At 39.7% G+C, this 14,159-nt stretch overlaps 1 long non-coding RNA gene across 1 annotated transcript; it reads right to left on the reverse strand.

Annotated features, from left to right (window-relative positions):
- Positions 1-3,894: 3,894 nt before the first annotated feature.
- On the reverse strand, positions 3,895-14,158 carry LOC120515284. The gene is made up of 2 exons (XR_005630627.1): positions 14,055-14,158; positions 3,895-4,060 (listed from the first exon to the last, which is right to left on the reverse strand). It is a non-coding gene; the product is annotated as an uncharacterized LOC120515284 (long non-coding RNA).
- Position 14,159: the final 1 nt, after the last annotated feature.

Consider the following 14,159-nt stretch of genomic DNA (forward strand, 5'->3'; position numbering starts at 1 on the left):
TGGCCGTATTACCCGAACCTCCCTTTCCTGTACATCTGGGACATGACTGGTCAAAGACTAAAAGCAGTAGAACAGAAACCACTCTGTTAGCCAAGCTGGGTCTTATAATGAGAAGACAGGGCGCCCTCCCTGCGGCTAACATGCCGTGTTGTTTGGCAACTGATGATGACGTAAGCGGACGGGGGGAAGACTCCCAGGCGACGGACACAGACCCAGATGTGCCACCAGGTGAGGGCCCAAGCCGACTAAGCGACAGCTCCTGATGAGAATTGATCCTTTAGACAGTGTGGATCATCAATTTAGGTCCACGCCAGCATCATTTAAATAGGAACAGTGGAACGATGATTCCCTAAAGTTTGCTTGGAATGCTATTGTTTCCGTTGATGGCAATATGTCAGATACTCCCATGCCACCGGAACCCTACTTTGTACTGGAAAATGATCTGTTGTATCGAGTCACAACTCACGAATGGCGAGGTACGGAAGTTGTTGCTAGTACCACGGACCTACCGGCGGGAGGTTTGCGAACTGGCGCATTCTCACCTCCTAGGCGCCCATCTCGGGGCCAAGAAAACTCTTGAGAGAATAAAACTCAGTTTCTATTGGCCCAGAATAAATGAGGAGGTCAGATGTTTCTGCCAGTCCTGCCCAGATTGTCAGTTACGTCAGATACCTAGGAGGGTCCATGCTCCTCTCATTCCGAGTCCCCTTGTTGATGTTCCTTTTGAAAGAATCGGAGTCGATTTAGTAGGACCCCTAAAGCCTTTGAACCATGGCCATAAATATATATTAGTCATGGCAGACTACGCCACTTGGTACCCAGAGGCGGTTCCCTTGTGCTCCGCCAATACAAAAAATATTGCACGGGAATTTGTAAATCTTTTTTTCAGAGTGGGAATACCTAAAGAAGTCCTCATGGACCAAGGTACTCCCTTTACTTCGGATACGTTCAGGGAGGTGGCCAAGTTACTCCGTATTAATCACCTAAAGATGTCTGTTTACCATCCGCAAACTGACGGACTGGTAGAGCGTTTTAATCAGATGCTTAAACAAATTCTGCGCAAGGTAGTCAGCGCAGACAGTAGGAACTGGGACCAACTTCTGCCTCTCGTGTTATTTGCCTACCGGGAGGTGCCACAAGCCTCCACAGGGTTCTCCCCATTTGAACTCTTATATGGGCGCCAACCCCGGGGACTTCTGGACATACTAAAGGAAGGTTGGGAAGCGGAGGCTCTTCCCTCCTGCAATATATTGGAGTATATCGCACAACTGCACGATAGGTTAAATAAAATCCGACCTCTTCTAAAGGAACATATGACGCATACTCAAACAGCGCAGGCGTGGTGTTATAATAGAAACTCAGTCCTCAGGGAATTCCAACCTGGAGACCGGGTAATGGTGCTAGCGCCCTCCTCCCACTCCAAATTGCTGGCCCATTGGCAGGGCCCTTATGAGGTTAAGGAAAGAAAAGAGCTCGTTGATTATTTGGTAAAACAACCGAATTGTCGACCGAGCGAGAGGGTGTACCATGTGAACTTACTAAAGCCATGGAGAGAAGGGAAGACCACCCGAACTCTGGTGCAGCCCTCTCCCTTTTCTCAGAAAAATCGGCCCTTAACCTCGGTCCCAATTTGACGTCCCAAACACCTGGCCGTACCTCGCTGATTGAGCACGACATCATAACCGATCCCGGGGTGGTGGTCCGGGAACGCCCCTATCGCCTTCCGGAGGAAAAACGGGCAGAGATCGAACTAGAAGTCCAGCGGATGTTGAACATGGACATAATTGAGGAAAGGCACAGTCCTTGGTCCAGTCCTATCGTCCTCATTTCCAAGCCAGATAGCTCCTGGAGATTCTGCAACTACTTTAGACGTCTTAACCAGGTCTCCAAATTTGATGCCTACCCTATGCCCCGGGTGGACGACCTCATTGAACGTTTGGGTATGGCTCAGTACTTGACTACGCTTGACATGACAAAAGGGTACTGGCAAATTTCCTTAACAGCATTCGCGAAAGAGAAAACTGCCTTTAGTACCCCTAGTGGACATTGGCAATATAAGGTCCTCCCATTCGGACTGCACAGGGTGCCAGCGACCTTCCAGTGTCTGGTAGACAGAATGCTTCGGCCCCACCAGTCCTATTGTGCAGCCTACCTGGATGACGTAGTCATCTATTCTGGGACCTGGGAGGAACATATCTTGCAGGTGTACACTGTCCTCTTAACACTAGTGAAGGCCGGTCTCCGTTTTAACCCACGCAAATGTTTCTTTGGTTTAAGGGAGGCCAAATATTTAGGCTACCTGGTGGGGGGAGGACAGGTGAAACCCAAATGTTCTAAAGTAAAAGACATCCTCGAATGGCCCCGTCCGAATACCAAGAGACAGGTGCAAGCCTTCTTGGGGCTAGCGGGGTACTACCGCCGGTTTGTACCTCGTTTCTCCGAGAGAGCAGCACCCTTGACAAATTTAACAAAGAAACTGGTTCCTTTGTATGTGGTATGGGACAATTAAACGAAACGAGCATTCAGTGACCTTAAGACGGCCTTGACAACGGCACCAATATTGAAAACTCCTGATTTTTCTCTTCCCTTTATTTTCCAGACCGATGCTTCGGACACAGGCCTGGGTGCCGTGCTGAGCCAAAGCATCGATGGTGTCGAACACCGTCATGTCACACACGCATGCATAGGGAGCTGTGTAAAGAACCGAACTGCAGCGCGAAAACTCTTGCCAAGAGGGAAAGGTGGGGTACTAATATCTCTCTCTTTGATTCCTATAGAAAGAAAGAAGCAGCGCCGCCATGAATCTCTGCAAACTCCCTGACCATGTACTGCCACTTCCGTGTTCTTTCCCTTCCTTCTGTCTACCTCTAATGACATCATGACTCCCAGCATCCATCTCGGTTCCCTCCCAGCATGCCTCTCTGTCAATTCCGGTCCTACTCCATAAATCGTCCCCACTCCGCCATCTTGACTGTTGGATATATGGATTATTATCTGACCTACAATTTTTTTTGCAAAACTGTACAGTATACGGGGCCGGAAACCCCAAACCTTTATGCTGTGTTGTGCTTTATTTTACAATATAAATTTGTATTTGATGAAAGATAATCTTGTTAACGTTGTCAAGTTGGATGGAGACCATTGGTGATCAGTTATTTTGAGGTCTCTTCAGAAATATTCCATTGGGTTCCAGTCTGGGGTCTGCGGCCACTCAAGAGCAGTCACAGAGTTGACCCTAAGCCACTCCTGTGTTGTGTTTGATTTGAGATATTGCTCTGTTGGAAGGTGTACCTTCAGCCCAGTCTGAGGTCCAGAGAACTTGGGAGACAACACACGCTGTCAGGTACGCGTGAACTTTTGAGGATGCTTTCATTAAGATTTCTCTGTACTTTGCCATGTTCATGTTTCTCTCAACCCTGTCTAGTCTCCCAATCACTGCCACTAAAAAAAATCCACAGCATGATGATGCTACCACCGTGCTTCATTGTTGGAATGGTATTACACGGGTGATGAGCAGTGCCTTAGGTTCTCCAGACATGACACTAATATTAGGTTTCTTTCATCAGACCAGAGAATCTTGTTTTGACTGTTTTATAGTCCTTTAAGTGCCTTTTTGCAAACTCCAAGCGGGCTTTAATGTGTCTTTTACCCAGCAGAGGTTTCTCTCTGGCCACTCTGTTGTCCATTTAAAAATTATAAAGACAACTATGCTCTTGGAAACCCGCAGTGCTGCAGGATTTTTTTGCCTCAATACAATCCTTTTTCTAAGCTCTGCAGCCGATTTCTTTGACCTCATTGCATTTGTGAAATAAATAAATACACCGTATAATGTCCAGAGGACAGGTCAAAATAATGTTGTCACAAAATAGGGATCAACCAAACATTCAACTAAAAAACAGTACAAATGTATTTATACAGAACTAAAGATGGCTACAGGAAATTAAGAAGTGGCAGTGACATCATGGACTCAACTTGTATGTGACGTCATCCAGGAAGGACGGAAGGACAAGTTGGACCATTTTGACTGCGCTGTACGGATGTTTACTTCTCGTCTTTGTTTCTGCAGGAAAAGAGAGAGAGAGAGAGAGAGGTTAGTACCCTTCTGTAGTCCTTCGTCTCGCGATCTTTTACTCATCCGAGGGTTTGTTGAATGCCTCCAAAATGCATGTGCGTGACATATTGTTTTTGTTCTGATACACAAGGCCAACTGTGGGACCTTATAAACACTGGTTTGGGCCATTCCTAATCATGTCCAATCATTTGAATTGGCCACAGATGGACTCCAAACAAGGTGTAGAAACATGTTAGTGATCACTTGCAACGAGTGCAGAATACAGCTGCTAGAATCCTAACTGGGAAAAGAAAATCCGAACACATTTCTCCAGTTTTGATGTCACTATACTGGTTGCCTGTGTCATTCAGGATTGACTTTAAAATACTGCTTATGGTTTATAAAGCCTTAAATAATCGCGCTATCTTATATATCGGAATGCCTGACACATTATATTCCAAATCGTAACCTTAGATCTTCAAATGAGTGTCTCCTTATAATTCCAAAAGCTAAACTTAAAAGAAGTGGTGAGGCGGCCTTCTGCTGTTATGCACCTAAAATCTGGAATAGCCTGCCAATAGGAATTCGCCAGGCAAATACAGTGGAGCACTTTAAAACACTGCTGAAAACACATTACTTTAACATGGCCTTCTCATAACTTCACTTTAACTTAATACCGATACTCTGTATGTTCAATTCATCACAATAACTATTCGTAGTGGCTCTAAAATCCGTACTGACCCCTACTCTCTTCTGTTTCTTTTTCCGGTTTCTTTGTGGTGGCGGCCTTCGCCACCACCACCTACTCAAAGCATTATGATGCACCAACATTGATGGACTGAAAGCCAGAAGTCTACGTGACCATCATCATCAGGTCCTTCCATGAAAACCCTAAATACAAAGAGGACTGTTTGACTTATGTTAGGTAGATTGCCCAGAGGGGACTGGGCGGTCTCGTGGTCTGGAACCCCTACAGATTTTATTTTTTCTCCACTTTTGGAGTTTTTTTTGTTTTTCTGTCCACCCTGGCCATCAGACCTTACTTATTCTATGTTAATTAATGTTGACTTATGTTTATTTTTTATTGTGTCTTCTATTTTTCTATTCATTTTGTAAAGCACTTTGAGCTACATTTTTTTGTATGAATATGTGCTATATAAATAAATGTTGATTGATTGATTGATGATCAATAGCATCAGGGTTGCACTTGAGTTAAATTTCAAGCATCATTGGAAAGGGTCTGAATACTTATGTGTCAATGTGATGTTTTTTATTTTTAATAAATATGGAAAATTTTCTAAAATCCTGTTTTCACTTTTCACTCTGGGGTATTGAGTGTTGCTTGATGCAGGAAATAATGAATTGAAATGATTTTAGCACAAGGCTGCACTATAGCAAAATGTGAAAACGTGAAGTTGCAAGAGCTGATCTTAGAAAGTTAATGTTAAATTCACACAAGTGTCTGCTTAATTTCAATAGAATATCTGTTTCTCATAGTTACTTAGAAGATGATATAGTCTTTTACCTCCTGTAAGTCAACATGAAATAGAACTTTCTTAACTATCTCTGTATAACAGAGTGTTAATTATACTAGTTAGGAAATGCTCTCACTACTAGCAAGGAGTGTTAGATTAATTTCTAAATAGAGTATTGGCATACAGTTCCTTGACTGTGCTTAATGTTCTACATGTAATATGACTTTATAACCAAACAAAGAAAAATGAAACAAGATAAATAAGCCTTAAAAAGAACTTTCTTTAAACAAGAACTTTTTTCTTCTTTGTAATATGAATTTTTTCTCTGTTTTTGTGTGAACTGTTTGCATTGAATTTTACTAAAACTTTTAAAGAGAGGATATATGGATTGTGGATTTATTTAAAAATGTGCCAAACTATTATCTGACCTGTTCTATGAAGCAAGATAAAAGCTGCAGAACTTTGGTAATTTTGGACAAATGCTGCTACAGAATTGATCAGAATATTTTCTAAATCCATTGTAATTACATTGGAGATCCCTAATGTAAGTAACTAAGAAAAATGAAGCACAAAAAAACAGGAATCAATATAGGGAAATAAGAAATTGCGTTGTGTTATGCAACATAGTACACAATAAGGATTTAAGATGTTAAATATTAATTTATCAAATGTAATTTCTAAACTCAAAAGGGGAAAAATGACAGACAAAATGAGACTATAATTTGTAAAGCAATTTTTAAGATGATGGATGACATACATTTCTTATACATTTCAATCTGGATGTTGACAAGATACCAGTTTAACTATTTAACTTAAATAAACAGGCACTAAAGACTTAGAAATAAACAGAAAACAAATAAGTATTGTCAATTGTTGGCATAACACGTGACATTTTGTTGGCAAGGCTGTTATTTTTTGAAAACAGTCAACTCTGTAACTATTCCAATTTCTTTTGAAAATATGGGAAACCTGCTACACTCTTAAAAATAAAGAAGCCAAAGTAGTTCTCCTGTGCGATATCATTAAAGATTTCTGTTTTGTGCACATATTAGGAACCTATTTAAAGCCGAAAGAATGAATCTCATATGCGCAGAATCCGCCCCAGAATGAAATGGATCATTGTCAAGCAATGGCTCTGCAAAAAAAACACCCAACCATGTAAAGGGCCATTAAAGAACTGCCATTTTTAGGGGTGCACCACTAAATATTTACTATTTAATACATCTAGTAGATGCCAAATTAAGCTTTAAAAGTGCAATGTAAATATTAAATATTATTACACAAGACAGATTTTGGTTGTGGTCCTGATAATAGTGGTTTATCATACTGTAATCAGCGCATTCTCCCAGACAACTGATAATAAATGTGACCAAAAATATACTGTATATACAGAAGTATATATGGAACTATATAAGTATGTTGGAATTCTTTATACAAAATTAGAAATACATTTTGACTCAACTGTCAAAGAAATTAGCACATTTAAAACTTTCTCACTTAATATATCCAGTTAAAAATGTAATTAAGAATTTAATAGCAGTTTTACTAATGTATTCATACACCTTTTTAGTTAGAAAAACAAATATAACGATAAAAATAAGAATACTTTCTGTATTGCTAACAATGTAAAGGAAACTAATTGCATTTTTGGACAAGGAGAGCTCATTTTTATGTAATGTAAAATTAGAAATAATTATCTCGATGCTTTATATATTAAGAAGAAAAAAGCAACACATACTTTTTATGTGCGGAGACATCTGTAATATATTTTTAATGTATGTGAACAAGTGACTTTCAAGTTTTATTAACTTTTTTTTGGTTATTTTAATTTAGTACTGCTATTTTTGCATTTTAGTTTCGCTATTATTTTTACTCGAGTAAGTAGGTTTAAAACAGGTGGAAACGCACTACGTTTTAAATTCTTGCATGGTTTCACTTGGAATTCCAACAGTTCCTTCTTACTGTGTTATAACTAGTGATGGGCCGCTCGATACTCAGGTTTCGACACTGTGTCGAGCTATCGAAGCACTGGAGATCGAAGCACCGCTTCGAGGCTTGCTTCAAATGCGCCCGTCACGTGATTTTGAGCACGCTAGCGTAATGACGTCATTGATATCCGCGCAGTCAGCAGTCGATTTGGTCAGTAACTAGTCTGCTGAAGTGCTTTGGCTCAAAGCGTAAATAGCGGTTGTCTGTGTTATATTGATAAAATACGCTAACCCGAGTTCAAATCCTAGTTGGGGCTCGCATATGTTGAAATAAGGATTTTGTATAAAACAGTTAAGTAGTACTTGTTTGAAAGTTAACAAATATATTTTGGAGACATTATGAACGATTTACATGGGGCACCTTTTTCCTCGGTGTGGAATTGTGTCCACCAAGAATCTGTAACAAATCGATGAGCATATTTTGCGTAAGGTAGCACGTATTGTAACAATCCAGAATCTATTCTACCCCATGTCGATCATATCACAGAGGCTAAGAAATGCTTCACTAAAGCCGACGTGGTCATTACACCAGTATATGCGCAAGACATTCCTCATTAAACGTTTTACTATTCAGTGATTCCCAGATCTGTTGCCGATTTGTATTATTGATTTCCAAAAAGCAATGTGAGTAAAAGCGTGTTCTGCATAACTAATCACAATTGTCTTTAAAACAGAATCAGCGCCATCAACAGTGTCTTCTGCAATTTTAGGAAAGCCTTGGGATTTCTGCGTTAATGAGACAAAAAAGTTGTAAAGAAACTTTGCAAATTCATCCAAAGGTGAACGTAAAGATCACTCAAGTACTGAGAAGAAGGAGAAGCTGGATAAGCACATCTGGAGCCAAACTTTCAAAAAAGCACCTGACTTTGTCATGAACATTCCTTTAGTTGTGAATTCATCTTATCAAAGGCTGCGCTGGGGGGGTAAATAAGTAATCTTCCGAAGTGCAGCACAACAGAGTAAATAATTGATGTAAATAGAATTACTGAAAGACTAAGTTTTTGCCGTTTCTGTATTCTTAAACCATCTTCCAGTTACACAATCCCCCGCAGTCAATATCACATTCAATGTTCTCTGCTCCTTAACCTGTCTTGTTACCCAAAGCATCAACACTCAGTTTCATTCAAGGCTTTACCGTCCTTCCTTTCATAGACATAAAATAAAACACATTTCCTCTACATGTCCAATAATAATAGTAAACTTGCAGGAACGAGAAAAGCACAAGATGGGAATATTTATGACAAGAGCCTGGACATCAGGATGAGAATGTGCCTTGTCACCCATTACGTGAGCTCGTCTGCCATCCCTCGGTTACACTGGCACACGTTACACTCGGAGCAAATGCAATGGAGAATATCATTCAATCTATCAATCAACATTTATTTATATAGCACATGTTCATACAAAAATGTAGCTCAAAGTGCTTTACAAAATGAATAGAAAAATAGAAGACACAATAAAAATAAACATAAGTCAACATTAATTAACATAGAATAAGTAAGGTCCGATGGCCAGGGTGGACAGAAAAAAAAAAAACTCCAAAGGCTGGAGAAAAAAAAATAAAATCTGTAGGGGTTCCAGACCACGAGACTGCCCAGTCCCCTCTGGGCAATCTACCTAACATAAATGAAACAGTCCTCTTTGTATTTAGGGTTTTCATGGAAGGACCTGATGATGATGGTCACGTAGACTTCTGGCTTTCAGTCCATCAATGTTGGTGCATCAGGATGCTTTGAGTAGGTGGTGGTGGCGCAGGCCACCCGAAAAGAAACAGAAGAGAGAGTTGGGGTCAGTATGGATTTTGGAGCCACTGTGAATAGTTATTATGAAGAATTGAACATACAGAGTATCAGGATTAAGTTAAAGTGAAGTTATAAAAAGGCCATGTTAAAGTAATAACATGTAATAAAGTAATACCGACAATGTACACCTTCAGAAGTGGAATAAATCGACTGTATACGTAGAACATTTCAGATAAACGATGAATTTTGTTAATCATAAACAATGCAACATAACTATTATATGTGTTGTTACTTTTTATTTATACTCACCAAACGTTACAGATCTACATGGGAAATGAACACAGGTAATATGTTTATAATCATTCTCACTAAAAGACACTGTCAAAATATATTAATGAGAAAATTGAGACACATTGGCCTTTAGGAAATATAAAAAAGTGTGTGCGCTGTCACTTAGGACAGAATGCATTGTTAACGTGACGCACTCTCTACTGACACGATGTCACGAAAAAAAAGAAACAGTGCAGTCCATGCTAACTCAAATCCTCCTTGATGTTTGACCTAATGATTAATTGTCAATATCAAATCGATAAAATCATTTTAAGAAGATGACAAGTCTGCTATAGTCAGTTTAATCAACGCTACTTTTAAAAAGTTTCCTTATACAGAATATAAAACAGAATCTCAATGATACGGGACTCGCGAGTAGTAACGAATAATATGTGACACTGAGAAATTATAATTCCTAATAACGGGAACAAGTAAAACTACGACTTCCTAAAACGGACACTGTAAATGTAGGCATTTCAATAAATAATTTAGGAGACTTGTGTGTGCATTTCAATATCGATTTAAGAACTACGTAGGCCACCTGTTGTACTATAAACGGTAGCTCAAGCAGCACTTAACAGTAAATAGTCTAACAGGACAATGACTGACTGAAACGAAGATGCTGCGCCGCAACAATTAAGGTTCACACTGTCGTTCTGCATGTTTAGAAGGTTGGCTGAAACTGTTTATAGCGAATTGTCCCAAGTTGGAAGTGCCATATAGCGATCAGACACGAAAAGACACATTTAGGCATAATGGACAGTAGTATATTTTTCTACAATACAAATTCAGTACGACACCTGGGTCTCCAAACACACAAATATGAAGCTTATTACATTTTACAGTGAAACTCTTTACATACACAATATAATTAGGGGCGTGTGCCACCTGCCCGACTACGGTGGCCCAACCTTCCCTCGATAGCTCGATTCGCTCGCTATCCGTCCAAGCTTGTTAAATGGAGGAATAGAAAAAAAACTTTCACAAGAGGAGGATCAGCGACACGAACCTGAGCGACAACACCACTGAGCCACCTAATCCGGATAATTAACGAGCTCTGCACAACTGAACTACTACTACTGTTCTTACTGCGGCGGATGAAATATGTTGTTTGACATATGCACGTTAAAATGGTTTAATTGATACGAGAGTATCATTGTTGTATTCTCCTAATGAAGACGAAAAATTATATGTATAGATGTATACTATATGACGACGGTTTTGAACAAAATTAAGTGTTCCATAAAAGGTTGAACGATTTACCTAATCTTTTCATATATATATAAAGTTAATATATGACAATATATCTTTGACACTATGTATCAGACAAAGGAAATCACAGCAATCCACAAGAACAATAATTAATTCTCAGCAACTACCTGAATTGTAGCTTAACCATATCAACTGAAATGTGTAATGTCAATACGAATTACAAAATATAACTAGAGAGTTAAGTGTCAGATAGACTCTCAAAATTAAGAGGTCAATGCCTTTCAGTGTGCTGAGGCTTTACAAAGATTCAGTAACCAGTGACCATGTCTGCTCGAAGCCCTATCATGATCCAATCTCGGTACTACGCATGTCTGAGGCTTCAGTAGCCGCGTCATCATCTCAGTAGTACGCATGTCTGAGGCTTCAGTGCCCCGTTCAAAGCCTGTCATGACGCAATCTCATTTGTACGCATGTCTGAGGCTTCAGTAGCCGCGTCATCATCTCAGTAGTACGCATGTCTGAGGCTTCGGTGCCCCGTTCAAAGCCTGTCATGACGCAATCTCATTTGTACGCATGTCTGAGGCTTCAGTTGCCTCGTCATCATCTCAGTAGTACGCATGTCTGAGGCTTCGGTAGCTCCGTCATCATCTAACTAGTACGCATGTCTGAGGCTTCGGAGACCCGTTCAAAGCTCGTCATGACGCAATCTCAGTACTCTGCAAAGCTTCCACTCATTATTTGTTCAACGAGCTCCCGTTTGAAGTAGGCTACATATGGCATCAACAGAGTTAAAAAACTCAACAGAATTCCCATTGAAATGAAAGTTTGTAGATGATCAATACATGTTAAATGATCGTGCCCGATAATACGTTGTGGCAAAAAATAAAATTATAAATTATACATCATACAAACGCCGACTTGTTGAATGCATAATGCTGCAAAGAAGAGCTTTAGCAATACGGGTGACGACACATCTCTCACTATAATACTCTCCTAAATATCCATTCTTCGCCTCAACGTTTTCATGCAACACTGAAGGTATGTCATATAGTATACATCTATATATAATTGTTTTCGTCTTCACTACATACATACATGTATACATTAAAAAACATACATTATATACCATCCTCCTGAAAATAGTAGTGGTGCAGCGGTAGCGTTACCGCTTCATACTAAAGCATACGTGGGTTCGGGTCCCACGTCCACTCCCTGTAAATTATGACCCAAAAGAGTCTGATTTTCTTTCTTTTTTTTATTAAACAGCAAATTCCAGCGTGGACCGGGAGCGAACAAGGCGAGAACACTAGTAAAGATATATCAAATGGAAACGTGCATCTTGTTTTATGTCTATAACAAAAAAAATATTTGAGTAACGATTTCAACTGTTTTTGTAGTTGTTGATGGCGGGTTTAGCGGTTTAAATTTTTAAATATTAAATTGATAAGGTGGAATGTGTTCTTGCTTTGAGTGTTAATGTGTTAGTAACTGGGATTGCGCCTCTATTACTGGAAGATTGCTTAGAAATGATACAGACTGGACAACTATGTGTTTTAGGAAATGTTTTATTATTGCACTGTGCTGTGACTAAAAACTTTTACTGATCACCTGTCCGGACCTTGAAGATGTGTTCACCAGGGAGGGATGCTGCTGTTAAAAGCAAATGCTTTTTCAACAGCAGGTCCAGATGTGTTTATCCCGCTGCTTTTTGTTGCCTCAGCACTCAATCTTTAATGCCGACCTTGATATGTGCACTGCTCACCTTGGAGTGTCCCGTGTGTGTCTGTGCCGGTGACTGATCTGCGCCGTGTCTCTCAGCCTCTCTGATGTGCTCCGGATTGACACCTTTGAATGTTTGGTGCAGCAGAGCAAATTCAACCTGATCTACCACAGTGGCTTTGTTATCACCTTATTCCAGCGTTTCTCAACCTTTAAGTATTTGCAACCAGAGTTTTCATAACAGTTTTAATCGCGCCCCAACATTTTTGAAATGTAGATGCATATTTGATTATACCTACTTAACTTTTATCGACATTTATCTAACTCTATACAGTATTTATTGTTCTATTATCAGAATGTAGTTTAAGTTAATTTGTTTTGGTTCCAACAGATGTTTTCTTTTTTTCACATCTTCGCGCCCCCCTTTTTGTTACTTCGCGCCCCACAGGTTGAGAACCACTGCCTTATTCAATGGAGGGGTTCATGGATGTCAAATGGCAATGAATAGAAATGCATTAATGTAAATATGTGAGCTGCCATCCGCAATTAGACATCGCATTTTGATGGTGATTTTGGTGATTCCCGAACAGATCTCTTATGCGATCCTTCCACAGTATCTCTCAAAATTATTTAGTTCAAATTGGTTATAAAGATTTCAATTCTGATCATTTTTTTTATTATTGTTAATTTTGATGAGTCTTTAAGTGGGATCGAACTCGGGCTAGCACTACGTTCAGAATTTGAAAAGCAACCACCTTAGTTAATTGTGCCATTGACGGCGTCATTTCGCTGTAGCTAATTCGTTACTTTCGTGCTCCACAAAATATTGTAAAGTACTAATAAATGAAATATTTCAATACTTGATCGAATAATAACAACTGATTTAAGGATTTCACCTTTTCTTTTCAAATGTGCTTACCTATATCATGGCAAAGTACAGGGATAAACCATTATTTTCCGTCTACTCCATTTTAATTAAGTCAAACCAAGGAAAACATTTAAGGCTATTAAATGTGATCTCAAGAAAAGATGAGGGTTAATTCTAATACTAATAACAGGAGCGATTATAATGATACAGTGCAAAGGTAAATACTAATTGAAAGAGCCGGGAATCCATGCGTGAGGCGTCTTATTTTAACTCTTGCTATCGTATAGTGCATTCTGCTTGTCGGCGTTAGTTATATATATATATTTATATTTTTTAGACATCAGACACTAGAAGTTGCTGACGAACCCTTCTCTTCGTTGTCAGTCTGAACAGCGAAAAAATAAAAGCAATAAGAGTTATAACAGGCGTCATTGAAGTGGATCAGGAGTTTGTGTAATGTTAATGAAAATGGCCAGGAGGGGTCACTAAAGAGGTGAGTGTCAAATGCTTCGAAGCTTCGATACGATTTCCGACACAATTGCTTCAAACGTTTTGATGCTTCATGAGGCTTCACTCCGCCCATCACTAGTTATAACTACTAATCTCTGTTGGTTTTTCCGTGCACTTTTAATTCAAGTAAACGTTTCAAAGCAGTTAACTGTATCGTACCACTCCAGCGCCGACTCCTTTGTTTGCCTTTCTCAGGTTGCAATGTGTCCTCCTCGTCGCGTGTCGGCGGAAGAGATGCCGCTGTGAACTGTGACCCGGATGTAG

The sequence above is a fragment of the Polypterus senegalus genome, chromosome 14 (assembly GCF_016835505.1).
Source record: "Polypterus senegalus isolate Bchr_013 chromosome 14, ASM1683550v1, whole genome shotgun sequence".
Classification (NCBI taxonomy): domain Eukaryota; kingdom Metazoa; phylum Chordata; class Cladistia; order Polypteriformes; family Polypteridae; genus Polypterus; species Polypterus senegalus.